This window comes from Hyperoodon ampullatus, assembly GCF_949752795.1.
Source record: "Hyperoodon ampullatus genome assembly, chromosome: 11".
NCBI lineage: Eukaryota > Metazoa > Chordata > Mammalia > Artiodactyla > Ziphiidae > Hyperoodon > Hyperoodon ampullatus.
The window spans coordinates 21,569,436-21,593,072 of NC_136924.1; positions in this window are offsets into that span (position 1 = coordinate 21,569,436).

The window sequence follows — 23,637 nt, forward strand, 5'->3', positions numbered from 1 at the left end:
TTAATGGAAAAAGACACAAATCCTGTCCTTTAGGAGATGACATTCCCCAAACAGTCAATCAGAAATCAACTGTATCCTTTTTTAGGTCATATCATCTTGAAAGTGTCCCTGTAAGGATTTTTTTTTTCTATTTCCTGCAAGCCAATTTATTGTGGTTGCTCAGGTAGTTTCTCTCAGACCTCAGAGGTACAACTAATTAAACTTCAACAAGGTAGCACCTGACCTCACTGCCGGACCTCCTTTCGGTGCCATTTTGTTATACTTTGGTTCAGTGTTCTCATACACCCTTAGCCAAAGGTCAACAAAATATTTCAAAGCTATAATTAATAATATCTTTAGCTCTTTAAATGTTTTAAAAGCAATAGAAATTACCCCTGATGGGCTTCCCTGGTGGCGCAGTGGTTGGGAGCCCGCCTGCCGATGCAGGGGACACGGGTTCGTGCCCCGGTCCGGGAAGATCCCACATGCCGCGGAGCGGCTGGGCCCGTGAGCCATGGCTGCTGAGCCTGCGCGTCCAGAGCCTGTGCTCCGCAACGGGAGAGGCCACAGCGGTGAGAGGCCCACGTACCGCAAAAAAAAAAAAAAAAAAAAAAAAAAAAGAAATTCCCCCTGATGTTTATTTGCTACGCAGAGTTAAAATGGTCATGTATCAAGAGTTTCATTTGAATTTCCTTTCTCCAGAAGAGTCTGTAATAACATTCTCTCCTGTGAAGATGAGATATCCACCCAAAGGTGAGAAGAAAACATTCCTGTATGTAGAGTGTCTCCAGTCATTTTAGAAATAGAAACTACTTTTTACTTCCCTGATGCATGGAGATCTAGAGTGTGATATCATGGAGAAGTCTGACTCAGGAAGTGAAAGTGCTGCTCACTGAGATGGAAAGCCCTAGAAAGAAGCATTAGAGTGAGCTCGGCTGCTGTCTCCTTTCACTGCCCCCTTCATGGAAACTTCTGGGGAACTGCAGAGGCAGGGCAGCCGAGGGTCTATGGGCTCACAAATGAGCCTCTTCCACCAACTTGTCAAGATGCTTCTAGATGTAAACAGTGCATTTCTAACAAGGCAACACCTCATTTCCTTCCCTTAGGAATAAAGAGAATCTCTTTGAAAACTCAGGAATTGTCACCGGTGTTTACTGTATTTTAATTATTATAGACCCATTTGTTCAATTTAAGAGGCCATGGATAACGCTTAAATACCTGAATGGTCTAGCCTGCATTCAAAGAGTCACTGAGCTATAAAATACTCATTTGCCAAACCCTGTTGTCTTAGACCATTAGTTACTACTGAGATCCATAAGGATTTGGCCATTTCCAGCGATAAGCAAAAAATAAGCGGTTCATTATCTTTAGTACCCACAACTAAAGTTACTTATTGCCACTCTTAACTGAATGGTTCTATTTGCTAATAGTTTTTCCTAAAATTTACTTTTTTTGTTAAAGAAAAGTCACTTTTTCCTCAGATAACTACACACATATTTTGTTCTAGAATACCTATTATGTCCTTAGCAAAAATTGAACGTGGAAATCTTCCTCACATTTCGAATAAAATATCATTAAGCAGAGTTCTTGCTGCTTGAGGGGGAAAAAAAAATCACTGTGTAAATAGTATCATACAAAGTAATGACCTTATTCCAGTTCACTTTCCGGATGGAACACAATGGCTCAGCACAGACATTTAAGAACCAAGTTGGAAAAAGGAACAATACAAAAGGAATAGAGGTGAATTGTAGGTTCAGGATGGTTTGGTAATTGCCGAACATTTCCCAGCTGGGTAAGGAACATAACTTGATAAATAACCACAGGGTGGAGGGTGAGAACCTGAGGGCCTAGGTTGGCAGGAGAGTGAAAACCAAAGAGAACTCAACTAATTTAAATACATAATAAATCGGTACAGGGGTGTGTAAAAGGAAACAGATAAGGAGGAGGAGAAATAGGAGAAAAGAAAGGCTGAGGCAGCTGGTGAGGAGTTAGGCTCTGAGCAGCAGAAATCATGGTCACTCTAAGAAAAGGAAGCTGAATATTGAAGTTTGAATGTTTGTAATGTAAGCCCCCTCCCTCTCTCAAAACCTTTGGTAAACCCCTAAGTGGCTCCTGCATCCTTGATCCCATGTTTGTTTTGCTTTTTAATATTTTTGTGTTTTGTTTTGCTTTGTTTTAGAGCACTTATTTTCTGAAACTCTTACATAAGATCTATATAATCTATGTTTTTGTTTACGGTCTGGATTTTCCTACTAGGTAAGGGGATTTTGTCTTTTTGTTTCCCTCTATAGTTCAAGGACCTACAGCAGTGCCTGATTCAGGATGGATCCTGATACTTATCTTTGAATGCATGAATAAATGGTTGAATGGGAGCTGCCATGACCCTTAGGCTTTCGGAAGACTTGGGGGAAATCCAGAGGAGGCTTGATGGCCTGCCTCAGGTCACCTTATTTAAATTTACTGGTTAGTGTCATCCAAAGGTTCCAGTTACTTTAAAATTCGAATAGTTCTTCCTTTCCCCAATTTTCTCTTTCCCAGCAGCCTAGCTTTCACCTGCATAAATTCATGGCTTCTCTCCCTAGTCCAGGTACATGGACCAAATTGTATACTATTTTGTTTAATGAGGAAAAGGATTATGGTTTTTCAGATTCTGCTAACTTATTTAGTGATAGGATTTTTTCTGTTCTTATTAATAAATGATTAATGATACATTAATAATAAACAGTATTTAGCAATGATATTTTTTTTCCAGCTTGAGAAATATGGATGAAATTTACAGTAGACGCTCAATTCCTCATACCCTACATTCTGCCTTCTGGTTTTCAACTCCAGACTCTGAAAGCTGACAACCCAAGCATTAAACTTGCTTAATGCAAGGAAGTAGTTATGAGGATAGCAAATGGAAGTGCTTCATGGTCTAGAATGGCAATGCAAACCAATGAAGCTGACCTGCCCGCAACAGTAGGGACGGGTGCCTGTGGTGAGCTGGAAAGTGCTGGCCTCATCTGAGGTATTCAGATTCATATTTTGAAAAGCTGTGCTAGCCAATAACGCATTTATGTTACCATTCGCGGAATGCCGTTTTGTAGTTATGATTCCTAATTTCAAGCATAATGGGATTAAAAAGCTGATTTTGCTCATAAATCTAATTTTTGTTTTACAAGTCCTTCAAAATTGTCCAGTTAATTCTCTGACTCATATGAAGATCTTATGTGAATATATGTATTTTTTGTGAATATATATGTATATATATAGGAGTTGTGTTTCAAATCTATCGTGTTGAGCTACACAACAAAGAAAGTATGCAGAGGATGATAAGACAATCTATGAACTGCAACAATTCAGCAAAAGCATGAAATTGGAGCCAAAGGTGATGAGGAAAAATATAAGCTGCCACCCTGTCTCAAAAATTCCTGGAGAGCTCAGCAGGAATGAGGCTCTCCCATCACACATGGAATGTGATTTAACCCAATTCTGTTGGCAGCTGGTTCAAATCCCAGCTCCTCCCTTACTAGTTGTTTGGCCTTGAACAAGTTACTTAACTTGTGTTAACTCTATGTTAACACAAGTTATGTGTATGTGTCTTTATTTGGACGGTGGGGTTTATAATGGTAGGTGCCTCTTGGTTCATCCTTCAAAGGGATGTTGTGAGGATTAAGTGAGTTAAGGCACACAGAGGACTTAGAACAGGAACTGAAAGGATTTATTTATTTAGTTAGTTATGTATTTATGCATTTATGTATGTATGTATGTATGTATTTATGTCATTGTAACTTTTTTGCTATTTCAAAAGGCAGGGGAGCTCTGCTGACATTTAGGTTATCTTTATTTACTGCCTCTGTCTTCCCTGCCCCATATGCCCACTTGTTGAGGGCAAATGTAATGGGTTATACTGATCAATGTAACTCCAGCCCCTCTACATATCACTTATGGATATGCCTTTTTTTTTTTTTTCATATTTATTTATTTATTTATTTATTTATTTTGCGACATGCGGGCCTCTCACTGTTGTGGCCTCTCCCGTTGCGGAGCACAGGCTCCGGACGCGCAGGCTCAGCGGCCATGGCTCACAGGCCCAGCCACTCCGCGGCATGTGGGATCTTCCCGGACCGGGGCACGAACCCGTGTCCCCTGCATTGGCAGGCGGACTCCCAACCACTGCGCCACCAGGGAAGCCCTGGATATGCCCTTTTTATATAGAAAAAATTCAAGGGGGCTGTTGATGTCTTCTAAATGATAAGCCTCTGAAGTGCAAGAACTATGCCTCATCCTAGATCCAGATGTCTGATAGTCCCAAGTGTAGCAGTTTTTGAAGCCTAATTCCAAGCCCAGGTGGCAGTGTTTCCCAACTTGGCATAGCAGATAATGGGTCTTCAATAGGAGCCTGTTGAATATATGAAACCATTATGCACCCACACTTGCTAACCAACAGAATCCTTTCTCCCGGAGATTTGATTAGAAAAGTATGCTCGGTATTTTACATCCTAAAAGCAGCATTGCTTCTGCTCTGAGTTTTGTAGTCCTTCAGCAACTCTTCTCCTCAGCTTCTAAACCTGATTACACCTTCCATGAAAAACACTTGAGTGCACCCTTCAGCTAGTGTGCATCAGATGTCCTGTCAACCTGTCCCCAGTCTGCTTCATTTCTCCCTCTCCTGGGTGTTCAAACACACAAACACACACACACATACACAAGCATAAAGCAACAATAAAATCTTTTTTCCTTGAGCCAAACAAAACAAACCCCTGTTCTCCCCAAAACAAACCCTCCATGCATATCAACACATGACATCAGTGCCCACTGAAGTGACTGAAAAACCAGTTCTGCAAACAGAAAGATTAATCTGTTCCTACTACATAATCTGACTGAAATGACGTGTTCTCTCCAGGCCCTCAGAAACGACAGAACTCACATCCTATAGTCAGAGATGAGGTTTTGGCCATGTGCCTCTCTGGGGCTGCTCAATCCCTTTCAAAACCGGTTTTAGGAGTTTAATTGCATCAGTATACTAACTTCTAAGCGGGGCAGCATGTGTTTGAAGAGGCTGCGTGAAATTAGCTACTGACCACTTCGAGTGTTCAGGCTGATTGTCTTGTCTTCCTGAACTTTCTTATGGTTGAAAGGAGAATAATATAGGACCTCACCAAGCGGAGGGTAGATAAAAGGAGGCAACCTATGTAAATGTGCTGAGCAAATCCCTAGCATTTTCTCTGCATCCTTAGATACGGTCCCCAACCGGGGACCAAGCAGGTGATAACCCCTGCTCACAAGTTCCTAAGAATAGTTTGGGAGTTGTTAACAGTGGTTAATGTTTTTATTTCTGAAGGATTTTTCCTTGACTCTCTCTTTTTTTTTTTTTCCTGGCCTTCACGAGCATTATCCCCTAAGACCCAAACTTGATTACAAAAAATATATTTGACATTAGAAAAAGTATCAGCATCATGAAATAAACACAGTTTTCAAATGTTACACAACCTTCCGGCCTTAAGGAGGGGTGCAGCCCTACCTAATCTCTCAAATAACAAAGATAAAGCAATCACAAAATGTTACCGCCAGAAGGAATTTAAAACCTGACACATTTTGAATGTCAAGGGACTTTTAGAGGATCCTTACCAAATAGACCACCATAGCTAAGATCCTCAAGAAACTTTCTAAAAATGACGTTTATGCTCCACACATGTTAAAGATGCACAGAATTCCAGTAAGCTACAAACCGTTCTTTTTAGAATAAACAAATATTTGAAAATAAACAATTACTAATTAGCATAACTTGAGTATTTACTGTGTGCCAGGCACAGTTCCAAGTGCTTTACATGTATTAATTCACTTAGTCCTCACAAGAATTGAACAAAGACTCTTGCACAAGGCCACACAGCTCATAAGGGACTGAGCCAGGATTTCATCAGAGACAATCTGCGTCCAGATTGCTGTTTTCTAGTGCAGATGATACTACAGTAGCTAAAGACTTTGCAGTGGGTCAGAGCTGCTGTTCCATTCTCCCCTTCCTGTATGGTAACAGTACCCCAAAGCCAGCTGCTCACATTTCTGCCTGATTTTAGACTGCATTCCCCTGTCTGCTTTATAGCTACATGTGGCCTTATGACCATGTGCTGACCAATGAGATTCAAAAGGAAGTGATGCAGGGGAATCCAAGGAAGACTATTTCCAGGGAGTTAATCCAACTGCGAGGCATCTCTCTGTCCTTCTGCTTGTCCTCCTTCAGGCTGGCAACGTGGATAAGAAAGTTGGCACAATCCCATGATAGCGTGGCTTTGAGGTTGAAGCCATGTGCTGGGATGCTGCAGTAGGAAGCAGCCCCTGTACCAGTCTTGGTCTGTCTGCATCCAGACTTTTTTTTTAAGACTTTTTTTTTTTAATGTCTAAGAGAGGCTTTTTGTAGCCTCTTTTTTGAGGATCTCATTTAACCTTAGTTTCCTTAACTTTTCCCCTAATTTTGTCTGTAATGAGTTCTTCATCTCTTGTTCTCTCTTTCCATCCAATCTCTTGATTTTTCTTTCTTCCCATCCCTTTCCTCTTCACCTCCCTCTTTCATCACCTGTGGCTCCTTTCCTATTCTTTCTTCTCCTCATTATCAACCCTAGCTCTCTTTTATGCTCTGTTTCTCTTTTTTAAAGATGTAAGAATAAGAATTAAGAATGCACATGGAAGATGATAGGCAATTTTGAGTGAAAAGGTAATTGTATTTGCATGTTAGCATTATGGATGATTTCATTACTACTCTACCACTAATAATACATTCTAAAGTGACATGTGTTTTTCAGTAAAACATAATGATACATTGTGCATTTATAATTCTTCTTAAAAGTCAGTATTAGCCATTTTGTGTTTATTCATAATTTTTTTTTAACCAAGGAGGTTTCCCTCATCATTGAAATGTTCAGAGGTTACCATTGATGTGTGGCCTGGACAAGCAAACCCATTTTAGTATTAGGGCGGGGTAAATAGAATTAGTAAATTAAATATATTTTTAAATCATATAATGCATTTTAATCCCCCCAAACAAGGATTTGGGGATTGTCTGCAGGTTTGTATTATCCACCCGGGTGAACTCCTCTCTGCAGGACTTGTGTTAATTGAAAATTAGCAATTGGCTCATATAATCCTAGAAGTACATTACCTAAAATCCCTTTCAGTTGTAAGGAAACCAAATGTATGCCGAGAAGGAACAGCATGGCATGCAATGTAAGCAACTGCTCTCTTCATGACCTGTGAATTTGTTCAGAGCAAGCAACCCTTAAAGTTTCTAAGTACCTTCTTTCATATACTCAGTGGAACTTTCATTCTCAGAGCCTTTAAGTATTTTATAAATTTGGGAATGAAAATTAAGTCCCTTCCAAGTGCGCCAATTCTAAAAAAAAAAAAAAAAAGTTGACCGAGGAAACCTATTGGTTAAACATAGCCAAGCAACTTGAAATGGTCTTTTCTTAACACATTTTCATGTCTTAAGGCAACATTTAGTTCCAAATATAGAAGAGATAATTTAATTCTTCTTTTAATGTTGATATTATGAAGATTCCAGTAGAGAGTTTTGCTGAGGAAACTAGGAAAAGGGGGATCTGATTTGTGTCTGTTTCTTAAAGAGGAACATTCCTGGCAACTATAAAATAAAATGTACCTTCATTTCTAAAACTTGTGAAGTTTGGGCAAACCGTGCTCCATCATCAATTACCTTGGGAAAATCTCATATATTCTGATAACATCATATATCTGTATGGGTTAAATCATTGTGCAATGGGGATCTATTAGTGTAAGAGGGAAATAAAGCAGTTCCCTGGGCGTTTAGCTTTCTTCAAAGTTTCACTGCTATTTGTGCTTTCAAGAGTGGCCTATCAGGTATTGCAGCTTCATTACCCCCAGGATTTTAACTCTTCTCCTTTAACCCTTTCACGCCACCTGATTTTCTCAGAACATTTTATTTTACTGTCAATGGCAAAGCTGGCAATTTTGATTTCAGGGAAAATATAACCGATAGTTTAAAGTTGACTATCAAGAAATATAATTATGTTCTGTGAATTGTAAATTGTGTTGTCTCTGGTAGATAGTTCAGATTTTTGTTGTCTGCTTCTACTGTCTCCCTTTTTTCCTTTCTCTCTCCTTTTTTCTTACAATATTAAAAGCCAGTTTAATGATTTCCTTATCTAAGGAGACCAGCTGTTTCCTAGAGGTTGGATGTGGTCTCTCCTTTCTAAATCAATGTCTGTCATAGGGAGACAGAAATATGTGTATGACTTACAGGATTTGTCTTCATAATGATGAATGTTTAGTTAGAACATTGATTATAAATATAGAAACCAGACTTTGAAAAGCAATTTGAAGATATGGGGAGGGGGAAGGGTAAGCTGTGACAAAGTGAGAGAGTGTCATGGACATATATACACTACCAAACGTAAAATAGAGAGCTAGTGGGAAGCAGCCGCATAGCACAGGGAGATCAGCTTGGTGCTTTGTGACCACCTAGAGGGGTGGGATAGGGAGGGTGGGAGGGAGGGAGACGCAAAAGGGAAGAAATATGGAAACATATGTATATGTATAACTGATTCACTTTGTTATAAAGCAGAAACTAACACACCATTGTAAAGCAATTATACTCCAATAAAGATGTAAAAAAAAAAAGAAAAAAAAAAGAAAGCTATGGTATCTGTCTGTTACAATCATTAAAAGCTAATGACTATATTTCTTTGGTGTAGTTAATCTTTCCACAGTCTAACAAGTTAATGTGGGAAAGATTACATTTTAGTGTATGATAAACATTTTGCTGATTAGTCCCCAAATTATATGCTAACTATTTATCCCATTATTTAAATGTGGTATAGAATAGAATCTGCTTCTTAACTAACAATCAGTTGGAAAATAATCCAGACTCAGGCAGAATTGAAAGAACATTTATGTGTTCTATACTTGAAGATACATTACATGTGATTACAATTTTAAATTGTTGCAGGAACAGTTGTTTTCATCTTTTTTTTTTTTTTTTTGCATTACGTGGGCTTCTCACTGCTGTGGCCTCTCCCGTTGCGGAGCACAGGCTCCGGACGCGCAGGCCCAGTAGCCATGGCTCACGGGCCCAGCCGCTCCGCGGCATGTGGGATCCTCCCAGACCGGGGCACGAACCCGCGTCCCCTGCATCGGCAGGCGGACTCTCAACCACTGCGCCACCAGGGAAGCCCAGGAACAGTTGTTTTCAAAGAGATCAAAAGTTGGTTTTATGCATACAACTTACTGCAGTTGTTTTCTAATTATTTATCAAATGTCTGACAAGGCTAATGAGCTTTGTCTACTCTACATTTTCTATCCATCTTACTAGAGTTTATTCTCTCCACTTTTGAAGACTATACATATGCATAAAACTACAACTGGCAGAATTTTCTTTAAATTGGAGAAGTTTGTCATAAATCAAATGGTTCATAGAACACCTGAAGCTTAAGTTTGAAACATCTAAACTTCAAAAATTTCATGTCATTGTAGTTTGAATTGATAAGCATAGGTTTTTAGATATGAGAGGTAGATCTAGAGATTACCTAATTCAATACCTATTTATTGAAAATATTGAAGAAAAATTCAATTGGGAAGTTATTCTTTTTTTTTTTTTTTTTTTTTTTTTGCGGTGCGCAGGCCTCTCACTGTTGCGGCCTCTCCCGTTGCGGAGCACAGGCTCCGGACGCACAGGCCCAGTGGCCATGGCTCATGGGCCCAGCCGCTCTGTGGCATGTGGGATCTTCCTGGACCAGGGCATGAACCTGTGTCCTCTGCATCGGCAGGCAGACTCTCAACCACTGTGCCACCAGGGAAGCCCGGGAAGTTATTCTTAATAAACCCATTTACTTAAAAATTTGTGGTACTAATGTAGAGGAGTCTCTCTATATAAATTCATATGTATGGCATATACCCACACATCTGACTCTATTGCATAAGTAATAGAAAAGGTAAACTGGCTTTCACGATGAAGGAGATCTGTTGGCTTCTGTAACTGGACCGTCTAAAGGTATGCCAGGCTTCAGGGTTTGTTTGATTCAGCTGTTCATGGATGTCATAGAGGTCTTTGTTTCTTTCCCCCCTTTACTTGTTGTCAGCTTCATTCTGAGGCTGATTCTCCCATTCTGCCTTGGCAGTTTTAGGCTTTCCATCTACATATCCTACGAACCAGATCAAAAGAGAAAATTCTGGCTTTCTCAGAGGAACAGATCACCTTCTTTCTCAGAAGCCCCACGTGCCGGTCATGTTTAAATTAGACCAATACCTCTGGCCAGGATCATGCCACAGGTCGAATTGCACAGGGCTGGGTTTATTTGATAAGTAGCCAGGGATGCGGGTAAAACCATAGGTTTAAGTATGGGTTAAACTGACTGGGTTAACCATCAGGGACTAGGCCTCGAGTTGGAGGAAGACCTGTGCTTCCTTCCCTAACCCCAGCCACTGCCCCGTATTTATAGGGCAGACATCCGTAACTTGTACTACTATCCATGCATCTTTTACTCTTCGTAATCATAAGAGTGATGTCTGCTTATTGTAGAAAATTTGAAAAATGCCTTCAAGAATAATAAAAAAAAATCGCTCATACTCTCACTTTTAGAGATGATAACTAGTGAAATGTCAACTAACTATGAACATTTGGGCTATCTTTTTTTAATCGTTTTAAAAGATGCAATATTAAGATTGTACTCTATGTCTATCTATCTATCTATTTATGTATCTATCTTCAGCTTTATATCCCATTTTACATTTCAGCCTAACACTATTGGAAGCCTTTCCCCATAACATTTAGAACCTTAATTTTTCAAGGATAGCTGAGTAGAAGTATTGGGGGAGACAATAAACGGTGGTAGGAAATGCCTTTTTTCTCACCATGCTTTCTAAACCTTTTCAGTGTGTCTTTTAGCATTGTTGGACTGAAAAGGTCATTGAATGGTTCTAAAAAATTACTCCACATTCTAAGATTTGCTTTGGAGTAGGATTGCAATCATTAGAGGTATAGAAGCTGTCAGTTGCCGGAAGAGGGCTTCTCTGGATTAAGGCAGATGAATATTGAACAGAGGGGTCACAGAACTGATCAGACATCAGGACACTGAGTTTTTAGTTCAGTCTCTACTACTATCCAGTGTGTGAGTTGAGAAGCCACTGTAAATGCTCTATGCCTCCATTTCCTTATTCCTCAAGTGGGGTAATAAGAGCTCTCAATTACCTTGTCAGAATAAAACAACAGTATGTATAACTATGAGAGTCAATTATGTAAATGATTTCCTAATGTGTGTCTCAATGTCAATCTCATTAATTCATTTTAAAATTTTGTATTATTTTATCTTCTTATGAAGTGCTGGGATTGGTGGAGCAAATGTTACTAACCCTATCTGACAGATGAGGGAACTTAGTGTCCAAGTGATTTGATTAACATTAGAATTGCTCTGCTTATTTAAGGTATCACTACTAGGTGATGAAGACGATGATGTTGGTGATTGCAATCACAGTGGTAATAGTTAACAGAGGTTAAGCAACTAAGAACTAATCCACCATGCATAACATTTGTAGCATCTATTTTTCAAAACTGGGATTAATCATTTAATTTTCTCTCATCTAGTTGAATTGGTGGAAAATTGCTTAAAATATGTTTTTATTCTAATTTTTTAGAAGTAGCGCATATTCAGTAAAGACAACTTAGAAAATACAGGGAAGAAAAAGTAAGAAGAAAAATATCACTCCGATTCTGCTAGCTCTAGAAAACCAATGGTGGGAATACCCTGGTGGTCCAATGGTTAGGACCCGACACTTTCACTGCCGGAACCTGGGTTCGATCCCTGGTCTGGGACTAAGATCCCGCAAGCCACATGGCATGACCTAAAAAAAGAAAAAGAGAAAGGAAAATAAACCAATGGTGACTGACCCTTCAAGTTTTTTTTTTTCCCTATGTTTACATTATGTTTATCTTCTGATACTACTAAGTACTTGAAACTAAGGAAGAAATCTTAGAGAGACCTAGAGGTGACTTTATAATACAATAACTAATAACATTATTAAGTGCTAACTCTGAGAACGTTACCTTAAGTGCTTTAAAGATATTAAATATACTGCTCACAATTACTGCTAATAACATATGGATCAAGTTCTAATATGTTTTCTCTATTTTACATATGAAGAAACCAACACCCAGAAAGATTAAATCGTTTGTCCATGGTCATATATCTTTGGACTTAGGCCATCTGGCTCTAGAGTCTGTGTCCTTAATCTCTGTTCTGTGCTGCTCCCCTACAGTGCATCAGAACTTCCAGGGGATGCCCTGGCACCTGAGGATTCAGGACACTGACCTATAACCTAGAAGCATTCTTTGGGCCCTCTTGTTGGCTTGTTTTGCTTCCTGAGGAGTGTTAAACAAGGTTGCAGCTGGAAATACAAAGTGGAACAGCTGGAAAGCCAGTTGTAGTGAGAGCAGAAATCTCAGAACCTTGGCTACTCATTCACTGCAGGGAGCTTGTGGAGCTCCAAGTACAACTGGCCTACCAGTCTCTCCCCAGGGAATGGTCAAGATGGTGCAGGACAGGAATATTTTAAAGGACTGTCTTTTTGTAGAGTCACTAATGATGACATTGCTTTCAGTTGCTTTTTACTTCCTGAATGGATGCGATAATGAATGATGTTTTTATTATAAATTACTGTTAAAAAGCTAAAAAATGATTTAAATTTTTAAAATTTGTATTTCTCAAATTTAAAAAAGTAAACACATATTATGAGTTTTTTTTATAACCAAAAAACAAAATCTAGGACTCTAATTCCTGGGAGGGGCTATAGCAGATCCTGGCATCAGACTCTCTGGCTTAATGTCCAGGCTCTGCCACTTACCATCATGTAGTCTTAGATAAGTTTCTCCACATAGCTGTGCTATGGTCTCCTCATTGATAAAGTGGGGATAAGAACTTCACATACTTTAAAGTGTGATTGTGAGGATTCTGTAAATGACACATTAATAATTGTACTGTCACATAGTAAACAATCTTAGAAATTATCCTACAAAAAATGTGCACAGTCATATATGAACAAAGATGTTTCCAGGAACATTGATTGTAATAGTGAAAAACTAGAAAGAACCAAAATGTCCATCCATAGGGACATAACTAAATAAATATCACTGTATGACACCACAGAATTAAAATTAATCATAAGTATAGAAACTCTGCCATTAGATTGTAAGATCAATGGAAACAAAGATATTGTTCATTATTTTATCTTCAGGGAACAGGACTAGCATGTAGGGTCTCAGTGATTATTGATTAAAAGAGGGAATAAATATTTACAAATTAACATGGACAAAATTCTATTATATATTAAGTGAAAAAGCAAGTTATAGAATTTTTCTCCCCATTCTTTGCTTGCCTTTTCTTATCCTTCAAGTTTTAGTTTTTCTGAGAACGTTTTCTGATCCCTTTGCCTAAGTCGGGACCCCTCAATATTCTCTTTTCCAGCCCTGTGTTTATTTCTTTCTTTGGGCTGATCACAATTGATAATTCTTTTATTTACATGTTAATCTGAAGTTGTTTTTTTTCTCTGTTTCTTCCCTTCACTAAAATATAAGGTACCAAACAGCAGGAACCACGTCTCTTCTGTTCACCCTTGTAACCCCAGTAGCCAAACACATTGTAGGTACTCAATAAATATTTGCTGAATGAAGGGATATAAAATTGATATGGAAGGATTCACAAAAAACTGTTAACAGTGGTTTCCTCTAAATCTCTAAAGCGGGAAGAAACTACAGGAGCTGGGTGAAGGGGGTTTTTATTTTTTTACTCTACTTTTTTTTTTTGGGGGGTCACACTGCATGGCTTGCAGAATCTTAGTTCCCCAGCCAGGGATTGAACCCAGTCCCTCAGCAGTGAAAGCACAGAGTCCTAACCACTGGGCCACCAGGGACTTTCCTTTACTTTCTAAATAGTTGGTTTTAAAATAGTAAGTCTGAATCACATTTATCACTAAAATATAGAACTGTGCCAAAACATTCAGATTTGACTAGGAAAGAATCACTATTCATTAATCTATTTTTGCCATGACCATCTCCCTCAGTGGAGTTTCGGTGGAGGACAGCAACAGTGAGAAGTTTCCGTGTCATCACCTTCCACTTCTGTTGGAAGGACCTTTCAGGTTTGTGAAAGAAGATCCACTCTTGGTAGCAGATCCACTCTTTACCTAGGATTTGTTTCCTTTAAGCATGTTATTTGATTGTACGTATTTCGCTAATGAGTTTATTTAAAAGGCATTTTCTAAGAGCTCTTCAGGTGTGTTGAAATGTGGCCACAGGTGGTTGGGAAGATTATTTACCTATTAATGATGATGAGTGGGGAGACATAATGAGTGGGAAGACAGAAAGTCTTAGGAAATTAGTACATAGCAACATAGGCTTAAAGAGAGAGTCATTTCCATCCTTGTCAGATAAATAGGTGCTGAAATTGCAGATGGGACAAACGCATATCCTGGAGACGTGACAATACTTCCAAAGTGATGACAAGAGGCTACCCCAAACTGCAACAACCAAAAGACCGACCTGGAGATACTTAAATCACCCAGATTTGAGGCTAATTTTATATGTACTACTGAAACCATCTTTTCTACATAAGTATCAGCTGTTCCTTCCATAAAGGCAGCCTGAAATTGCCATTGGTGATGATGACTTGATTGGCAGAATGCTTACCTCAGACACACTAGGTTCAGCCTCGGAAAGCTGGATGCCCAGTGGGTGCCTATAAGAGCATGAAAGAGAATATCTTGACTCTACAAATCCCCCCCTCTGCCAACAGACACACACACACACACACACACACACAATGACATCATATCGCTGTGGCTGCACAAAACAAACACTGCACTTCCTCTAAATCGGTTTCTCAACCTCAACACCATTGATGTTTGGGGCGGGAAATTTTTTCTTGTGGGAGACTGTCCTGTGCATTTGTAGGATATTTAGTAGCGTCCTTGGCCTCTACCCACTAGATACCAGTAACCCACCACTACCCCCCACCCCCAACTGTGACAACCACAAACGTCTCCAGACATTGCCACTGGAGGGCAAAGTCACCCATGGTTGAGAATCATTGCTCTAAACCACCATTTTCTAATAATGAGAGCAGTTATTAGTATTACCCCTTCATCTGTCTAGCACTTCATAGTGTACAAAACCCTAAGAATGTTTCAGAAAATCAATTTTATTACCAACAAGGAAAACAGTATGAAAAAGTGGTTGACAGTATCTTACAGTGATCTTCCACAAGCTCCTATCAGAAGAAGTTGTTGGCCAGCGGGAGGCTGATGAATGGAACTTTCTTCTTGGTTTTAGTTCCTTTGATGCCACCTGCAGTTTGGAATGCTGGGGCAAGTTTTTTGTTCACTTTTTTTTCTTTTTAGAAAATGTCAAAAGAAATGCTGGCTGTAAAGAATAAGTCATAACTTAAATTATTAACTATATTTCATTAGTTTATCTCTTATGTTCCTATTCTTCAGGGACTTAGGGAAAAGTGTAAAGGAAAGTCAGTGAAATTTCACCCTTTCCCCAATACTCAAAAGTCTTTAGTCACATTCTATAAGAGAAAACCTAAAAGGTGGCTTAAATACATTTAGCAGGTAGAGTGCTGGTGGGTGCAAGAAATAACCTTTAGGTCTTTAACATTGTGTGACTATTCCATTTAATGGCTGTATCAGCTTTGTGCAGGGAGTTTTTGCCCCTTTAGTTATTGCTTTTTTTCTCATACGTGATGTTGTTGTCCAACAACATTATCTTTTCTCTGTCTCTGTCTCTCTCTGTTTATGTCTGTCTGTCTCTCTCTCACTCTTTGTCTTTCTCTCTCTCTCAGTGGTATCTGAGGCCTCAACATCAAGGTGTTGTTGGAAGAATGAGGTCTTTAGAGGCAGACAATCCTGAATTTAAATCTTGGTTTTAACAATTCTAAAATTGTGACATTGGGCAAAATTTCTAGCTTTTCAGTAATTCAGTAGTCTAGAGTTTATGGGTCAGGACAATAACAGCTACTCTCAAAACTGCTTAGTTATGAGTGACATATAACCTTACTTAAGTTGACAAGGAAAAAGGAAATTTGTTGGACCAGTATGAACAAGTCTGTGAGTAGAGCTGTCTACTTTCAGGAAGGGTTTGAAGTTTCAGGAAGGGTCTCAAATATTCTCAAAAATATTTGTTTCTCATTGTGCTTTCACTGAGTATATTCTCAGGTCCATATAGTGACCCCCTGTCCATTTCATGTCCATTCAACACCTGACCAGTATAAGAGAGTCTGTGCCTCAATAGATCAGTCAAAAGTTCTGGGGTTGAGTCTTGTTGTCATTGATTAGCCCCAGTTGGTGAAGAGTTTAGATCTGAACCAGTAACTGTGGTAGGAAGGTAGGACTGCACTAACTGGCTTAATCTGAAGCACATGGTGAAAGAACTGGAAAAGGTGGTTCCTCAAAGTCAAAATCAAGGGCAAACTGTAAGAAGGGGACTGGATGCTGAGCAGAGAAATAAAAAATGAAACCAACAAAAAACCACAAAATAACCCAAAACTCCGAAGTCCACTAGAGCTACCTTAAATTATGTAATATACAAATGTCTTCTGGGGGTAGTTTTCTCCTACTCTAGAATTTGGAAAAGGTAAGATGTTATTTCATTCATTTAAATATATTTTTGTATGTCTTGTGTGTGTGTGTGTGTGTGTGTGTGTGTGTGTGTGTGTTTAATTGGCATTAAACTTTCTATAATGTCTGTTTGGTCACTTAAATTATTTATTTAGTTATTTTTGAAAAAGGTATTTTCAAAATAGTCTCATATGTCACATTTAGAAGAAACAAAATATTATATTATGAACAGTATCATTCCCATCCCTGTTCCTCACCCACCTGGTTGTCCTACCCAAAGGCATCGAATCTTCGCAGTTTCTTTGTATAGACTTCTAGAAATAGTTCACGCCTATACAAAGAGATACCTATTTTATCTCTTCCCTCCCCGCTAGTGCTCTCCCCACTTTTCTCCTCCTCAACTCTTCCTTTTTTTTCTACACAAAATAGCAGCATATTTTGCATATTCTACTGCCTCTTACTTTTTTCATTTTAAAATATCTTAGAAATCTATCCATAACTATACAAAAAGGGCTTTTTCACACTTTTGCATGCTATATCATTAATTTGTTTGCTCAGCAGTAGGTGTTTATTATATGCCAGGCCATCCATGAACAAAACAGAGAACAAATTGGGCAAAAATATCTGACCTTATGAAAGTTACATTCTAATGGGAGCAGACAATTAAAACATAAGAAAAGGAGCAAATTATATAGAATGGTAGAAGATGATAAATGCTATGGAAAAAAACAAAGCAAGCAAGGGGAATATAGTGTGAGAATTCAAATGTTTAGATCAGGAAAATCCTCACTAAAGTGACATTTGAAACAAAAAAAAAAGAATTGAAGACAGTGAGGAGTGAACCATGCCGTTATGTGGACTAAAAATTTCCCAGGCAGAGGAAGTGGCAGATACAAAGGGCCTAAAGCAGAGGTGTACTTGGTATGTCCAAGAAAAAAACTGAGAGGCCAGTATGGATTGAGTAGTGAGCAAGAGAGAGTGATGGAAGATGGTGCCTGAGAGTCAGTGCAGCCGGTCGTGGACAGCCTGCGGCAATTGTGATGGCTTGGTTTTTACCCTGCATGCAATGAAGAAACATCAGAGGGTCGTCAGCAGAGGAAGAATGTGATTTCACGAGCATTTAAAAGCCACCCCTGTGGTCAACATATAAAGAACAGACTAGGGTGGGAAAGGGCAAGACGGAAGCAAGGAGGCTATGTTCATATATTTTTCTATAATTTCTATTTTATCAAGAATGTCTCTCAAGAATGTATATTGAATTTTATCATGCACTTACTTTAGCATGTTTGGTAGTAATTATGATTTTTCTCCTTAGATCTGTCTTACTAATATAATGAATTATAGTAATAGATTTCCAAATAAAGAATCCATCTTGCATTCCTGAAATAAACCCTGCTTGGTCATAGTATATTCCTTTTAACATGCTTACTGTGTCCACATAATAATGTTTTATATGACATTTGTGTATTAATGTTCATAAATCTGATTGGTTGGTAGTTTTCTTTCTGAATGACGTTTTTGGGTTTCTGCATAAATGTTTTTATTACTCCAGAAAAAAATTGGAAGCTTTCTTCTCTTTTCTATGGTCTGAAACAATTTAAAATAGCATGATAATTGGTTGTTCTTTAAAAGTTTGTCAGAACTTCTCCTGTGAACCAACTGAGCCTTGGGCTTTTTTGGAGGGTGTGGGGAGCTGAAGCTATTTCACAAATTTCTTTATTTCTTCTATAGTCATTGATCAGTTTAGATTTTCTCTCACTTCTGAAGTCAGCTTGGGAATGTTATACTTCCCTAGAAAATTTTCCATTTCAACCAGATTTTGAAATTAATTTGGAAAAGTTGTTGATCAAAGTCATCTGATATGATCACTTAAATTTCCTCTTATTTATAATTATTTCTTTTCTGGGTTTATGTCCCCTCCTTTCTTGATTATATTAGTTAATAGTTTATCCATTTTGCTATATGTGGGCATGTTGTTGTTGCATTATTTTTAAAGACCATCTTTTGGATTTATTTGTTAGGTCTCCATATATTCTATATTCTAATTAACTAACTTTTGCTTTAATATATACTCATCTTCTGATTCCTTATGTTTGTCTTATAATCTGTTTCTAATTTCATGAGTTGGATACATAATTCATTCTTCTTGTTTATTAATATGAGTTTTTAAGTATGACTTCACTGATGATTGCTGCTTTAACTGCAGTTCTTATATGTAGAGTTTTTATTATCAGTTTTCAGACATTCTGCAATTTTGTTTTATGAATATTCTCTTTGACCTAATAGTTGTTTGAGAGTGAGCTTTTAAATTTTGGGGTAATGGGTGATTTTTGTTTTCTGATTGGGATCAAGTGATATTTTCAGTGCTACTAATACTTGGAGTTATTTGATCCTTACTTTGTGGCCTAAAATATGTCTTTTTCTAATGACCTTCAGGATCTAACAATAGAGATATTCTGTTTTCAGGTTAATAGGGCTTGATATGTATCCATTAGAACCACCATGTTAATTTTTTTAGGCCTCCTACATCTTCATGTATAATGTTTGTACTTTTGATACGTTATGGACTAAAGTGAAGTAACTGCTAATGTGGCTCTATTCCTTGTATCACTCGTAGTTTTTGTTTTAGGAATGTTAATATATTATTTGGTATCTAGATATTGAGACTTTCTTTGTGGATTGTACCCTTTGGTATTATAAAGTCTTTATTTGTCTTAGTTAATACTTTGTGTGCTGAACCAAACTTTGTCTGAGATTAAGATCACAACCCTGGCTTCTTTTGGTTTATAGTTACTTGCTATGCATTTGCCCATCTTTTTGTTCTCAACCCTTCGGAATCTCTTTGTGTTACCCATCTTTTACATAGCACACAAGGGAGTTTTCTCTGCAATACTATCTACACATCTTTTTCTTTTAATAGGTGAGATTGGACCATTAACATTTAATGGTATGACTAGATATATTTGGTCTTAGTTAGGTTTGTTACTTTATGTTTAGCTTCTGTTTTTATTACTTTCAAATACTTTCATCATGTACCTTGTTTTTAAACTGCTTTATGTGTATGTATGTTTCTTCTGATAAATTTGAAGATTTATGGATTTTTTTGTACTTGCTTATCATTATAAAACTTTTGATAATTTCCTTTTTCCTCATTTCTTTTGGCACTGTCTGTTAATTCCCTACCACCAAACAACTCCTCTTCCCTCCTTCTCTCTTTCTACCCAGTTTTAGATGATAAACTTACCTTTTTATAACTACCTTTTTAACATTAAACTTTTACTTTTTTTCCATGTTGTGTCAGCTTTAATTGATTTCCTTTGACTTCCAGCTATTAAATATGAGAAAACCACTGATCTTCTATCCTATCTTCTCCAAACTGTTGTTAGTTATAACATTTCTAATTTTTCATGTTTATATCATTATATTCTCTTATATAAACATAATCCTCATACTTGTTTTAATCTTATTTCTGCAGTTAAATGGATTCAATTTTAATCAGTGGTCTTTTGCCATCATTTTTTCCAGTTATTTCTGAATTTGCTTAAGTTTATTTTCTAGTAGATTCTTCATGAAGTTCTCGTGTGAAATAGTCTCTGAATGCTTTAATATTTTAAACTGTTGATTATCTTTATGCCTAACTGGCATTTTGGCTAGCTTTAGATTATAGGGTGACACTGTCTGTTCTTCAGGATTTTGTAGGTTGTGTGTTGCTTTGGAGAAGTTTAAGGCAACCTGATTTTAAAATTTTAATTATTATAAGTTACTCACCAGAGAAACTATGTATTCTTTGTTTTGGTATTCTAATAGCTTCTTAGTATTAAGCATATGAAGTCTTTTTTTTTTTTTTTTTTGTGGGGGGAATAGTGTGGCTTTCCAGGAGGAAGATTAAATTCTTTTGTCATTTTTAGGAATTTTTCTTTATATGTTTAACATTTGTTCAATTTATTACTTCAGTTTTCTTTTTCCGAGACTCCAATTATGTGTACGTTGAATTGTTTTTTGCCTGTCTATAACTAGAGTTCCTTTTTTCTCTGCATCCTCCTTATTTTTTTTCCCTTCCCTCTCTCCTCCCTCATTCTCTTCCTTTCTTTTTTTTTTTTTTTTTGTTTTTTGTGGTACGTGGACCTCTCACTACCGTGGCCTCTCCCGTCATGGAGCACAGGCCCCGGACACGCAGGCCCAGCGGCCATGGCTCATGGGCCCAGCCGCTCCGCGGCATGTGGGATCCTCCCGGACTGGGGCACGAACCCGTGTCCCCTGCATCGGCAGGCGGACCCTCAACCACTGCGCCACCAGGGAAGCCCTCTTCCTTTCTTGTTTTCTTCCTTCCATTTGATTTTACTCACTTTTCTTATTTCTGTTCTTTGTATCTCTTACTGTGTTTCAGCAGTGTCTATACTCTCTTATACTCCTAATTTCATAGTCATTTCTTGCTTTTATTTTTCTTTCACTTTTTTTTTGCAGATCTCTGGGGGCTCATATTTCAGTTTCCTAACCATCTCTTCCCTGGGGTCCTCTATTCTAGGTTGTGTTCTTGCTTCTTAGAAGCAATTGTCATATTAATAGTAGAAGTGGCATTTATTTGGTTTAAATATTTGTCAAAGTTTTCACCTACTCCATTGAAAACTTTTTTCAAAAATTTTTTGGTGAGCGCTCTTCATCTATCACTATTATTAGTGATTACTTTTCTCAGTTTTTTATTGTAGTATCTCTATATGTTATCCTTATCTGTCCTTTTTGATTGTTCACCTTGAAGTAAACAATTTTTTTCTGAACCCACCATTTGCAAGAGTTTTCTGTGTGTGAATAGGGAAGACCCAAGATCATGCTTTAGCTGAGTAGGAATTTTCTTTTTGACCTAGGTGAATGTGAGACTCTGTCTAGCCTTTAAGTCTCCCCAGTTAATAGAAAGAGCAACTGTGGGGTGGTTCATGATGCAAACTCTTTTCTCCTCACTGCCACATTCTGCTTCCTGCAAAATTTGACTTTTCTATATTATTCTTCTTTGGCTGGGGTTCTTTTGTTTTTCAGAACAAAGTCAGATCTGGGGAAACTCCTGTCTCTAGCTGGTTCATATCACTCTTATGGTAGTAGAGCAGATATTTAAATTTTTAACTTATGTTTGGGAAAGAATAATTTAATAGCTCTTTCTGATCTCTGCAGCAGAGGGACCTCACCTCTTCATTCTTCTGCATATACCTCCATATGATCTTTGAGGGAGGAGAATTTCCAACAGGATAAAGGGAAAATACTAACTTCATACCACCATATTAGAGCCAGAAATATTTCTATTTCAGTAGTTTAACCTAAACACTCTTTTAAAGTATTTTAGCCATGCCTTTTCATGTTGGTCAGAAAAAAATCATATCTCACATAACCCAGGTTGACAACAATGTTTTTGTTTACCAAACAGTTATTCTGATCCCTTTTCTTTCAACAAATTTTAATGATCAATACATTATTTGTGATTATTTTTAATAATGATTAAATAAATAAATACAGATTTATCCTTTAAAATTTATATTTTAGCCTTTATATTGAAAGTAGGAACTAATGGTCCCTAAGATCTAGAGGATTAAATGCCTTATTTTAAATTGTGTTTTTCTTTTTTCAGTAAAAGTAATAACATAACTAGAAATATAGTGCCTTAGAACTGTTAATGCTTGATAACCTACCTGGTTTCTGAGTCTGTTAGTCAAAGAGTGCTTATGGCTGCAAAATATGATTATATGGTTAGATCAGCACCATCAATGGATGAAATTAAATCCAAGCCCACCATAATGATTAATTTTATTTAGGGAGTCATTTCTAATTGGAGAAACTGTAATAGAAATCCCCCCTAAATTATATGAATTGGAAATAAAAGGAAAACACCTTAAAGGAATTCTCAGAAATTATATCAAAATTATAATAATGAATTCAGAAAGGACAATCTGTCACTTTCCCTCTCCTACCCACCTTATTTCTTAAAGCTCTTGAATAGTTTCCCATTCCTTTTAGAATAAAAATCAGAACTCCTAAACATAGTCAACCAACGTTTCTGTGGTTTGGCTCTTACCTACATCTCCAGCTCCATCTTACATCATGCCTCTAAGTTGGTTTTTCTGGAGCAGAAAATCTTTACTTCTCTCATGCTTGGCATGCACTTTCCTACTCCAGGGCCTTTGCACTTGCTTTTTCCTCTGACTGCAGAAACTTGCCCCTTACCTTTGCTTATTTAACTAACACTCATCTTCAGATCTCAACTCAAAAGTCTCCTCTTCAAAGGGGCTTTCTCTAGCCTCCTTGACTAGCTGTCCTGTTGCATCTTCTCACAGAATCTATCCCTTTCCTTTGCAATTTTAATGTCTCCTCCACTAGCTATAAGGTCCATAACATGGCTGTTTTTGCACAGTATTTTATTCCCAGTGCTCATCCCAGTGCCTATCACATAGTAGGCACTTTATAAATATTTGTTGAAAGAATTAATAATGATGCTTAGCATTTATTGATTGCTAACTTTGTGTCAGGCATCTGTGTTATCTTACTGCAAATGAAGATCTTCATTTTAGAAATTATGAAGTAAAGCAAAGGAAAAAAGAAGAAGAAAAACGATGAAAATAAATGAATTTAATTGTGTCCTTGAGGAAGAGTTTTTGATCTTGTAAAGTTTTGCATATTTACTCCTTATGTTGGTTGAATATGAAAGGTACCCAGGAGTCTAGAATTTGCATCAAAGCTATCTAAACTCTTAAGCTTATAAAAATGAGCAAGGAATCTAATGATGGGATTTTAGAAGATATATTTGGCATTTACTGCTTACAATTGGATTAGAATTACAAGCCGATCAAATTTTCTCACACATTTCTTATTCTTACCCTTGATCCTATACTAAATCAGAAAGCCTGAGGTAGCAGGGGGGAAATACATTTTTAAAAAATGTATTGTAATCTAGACCTTTGTCTTCTGGAAGCTAATGAGAAGTTTGCTTCAGGTTTTGATTTTGAATTTCTCATATTTATTCCACTTTGTAGTGCCTGCTGGATATTCTCCCATCCA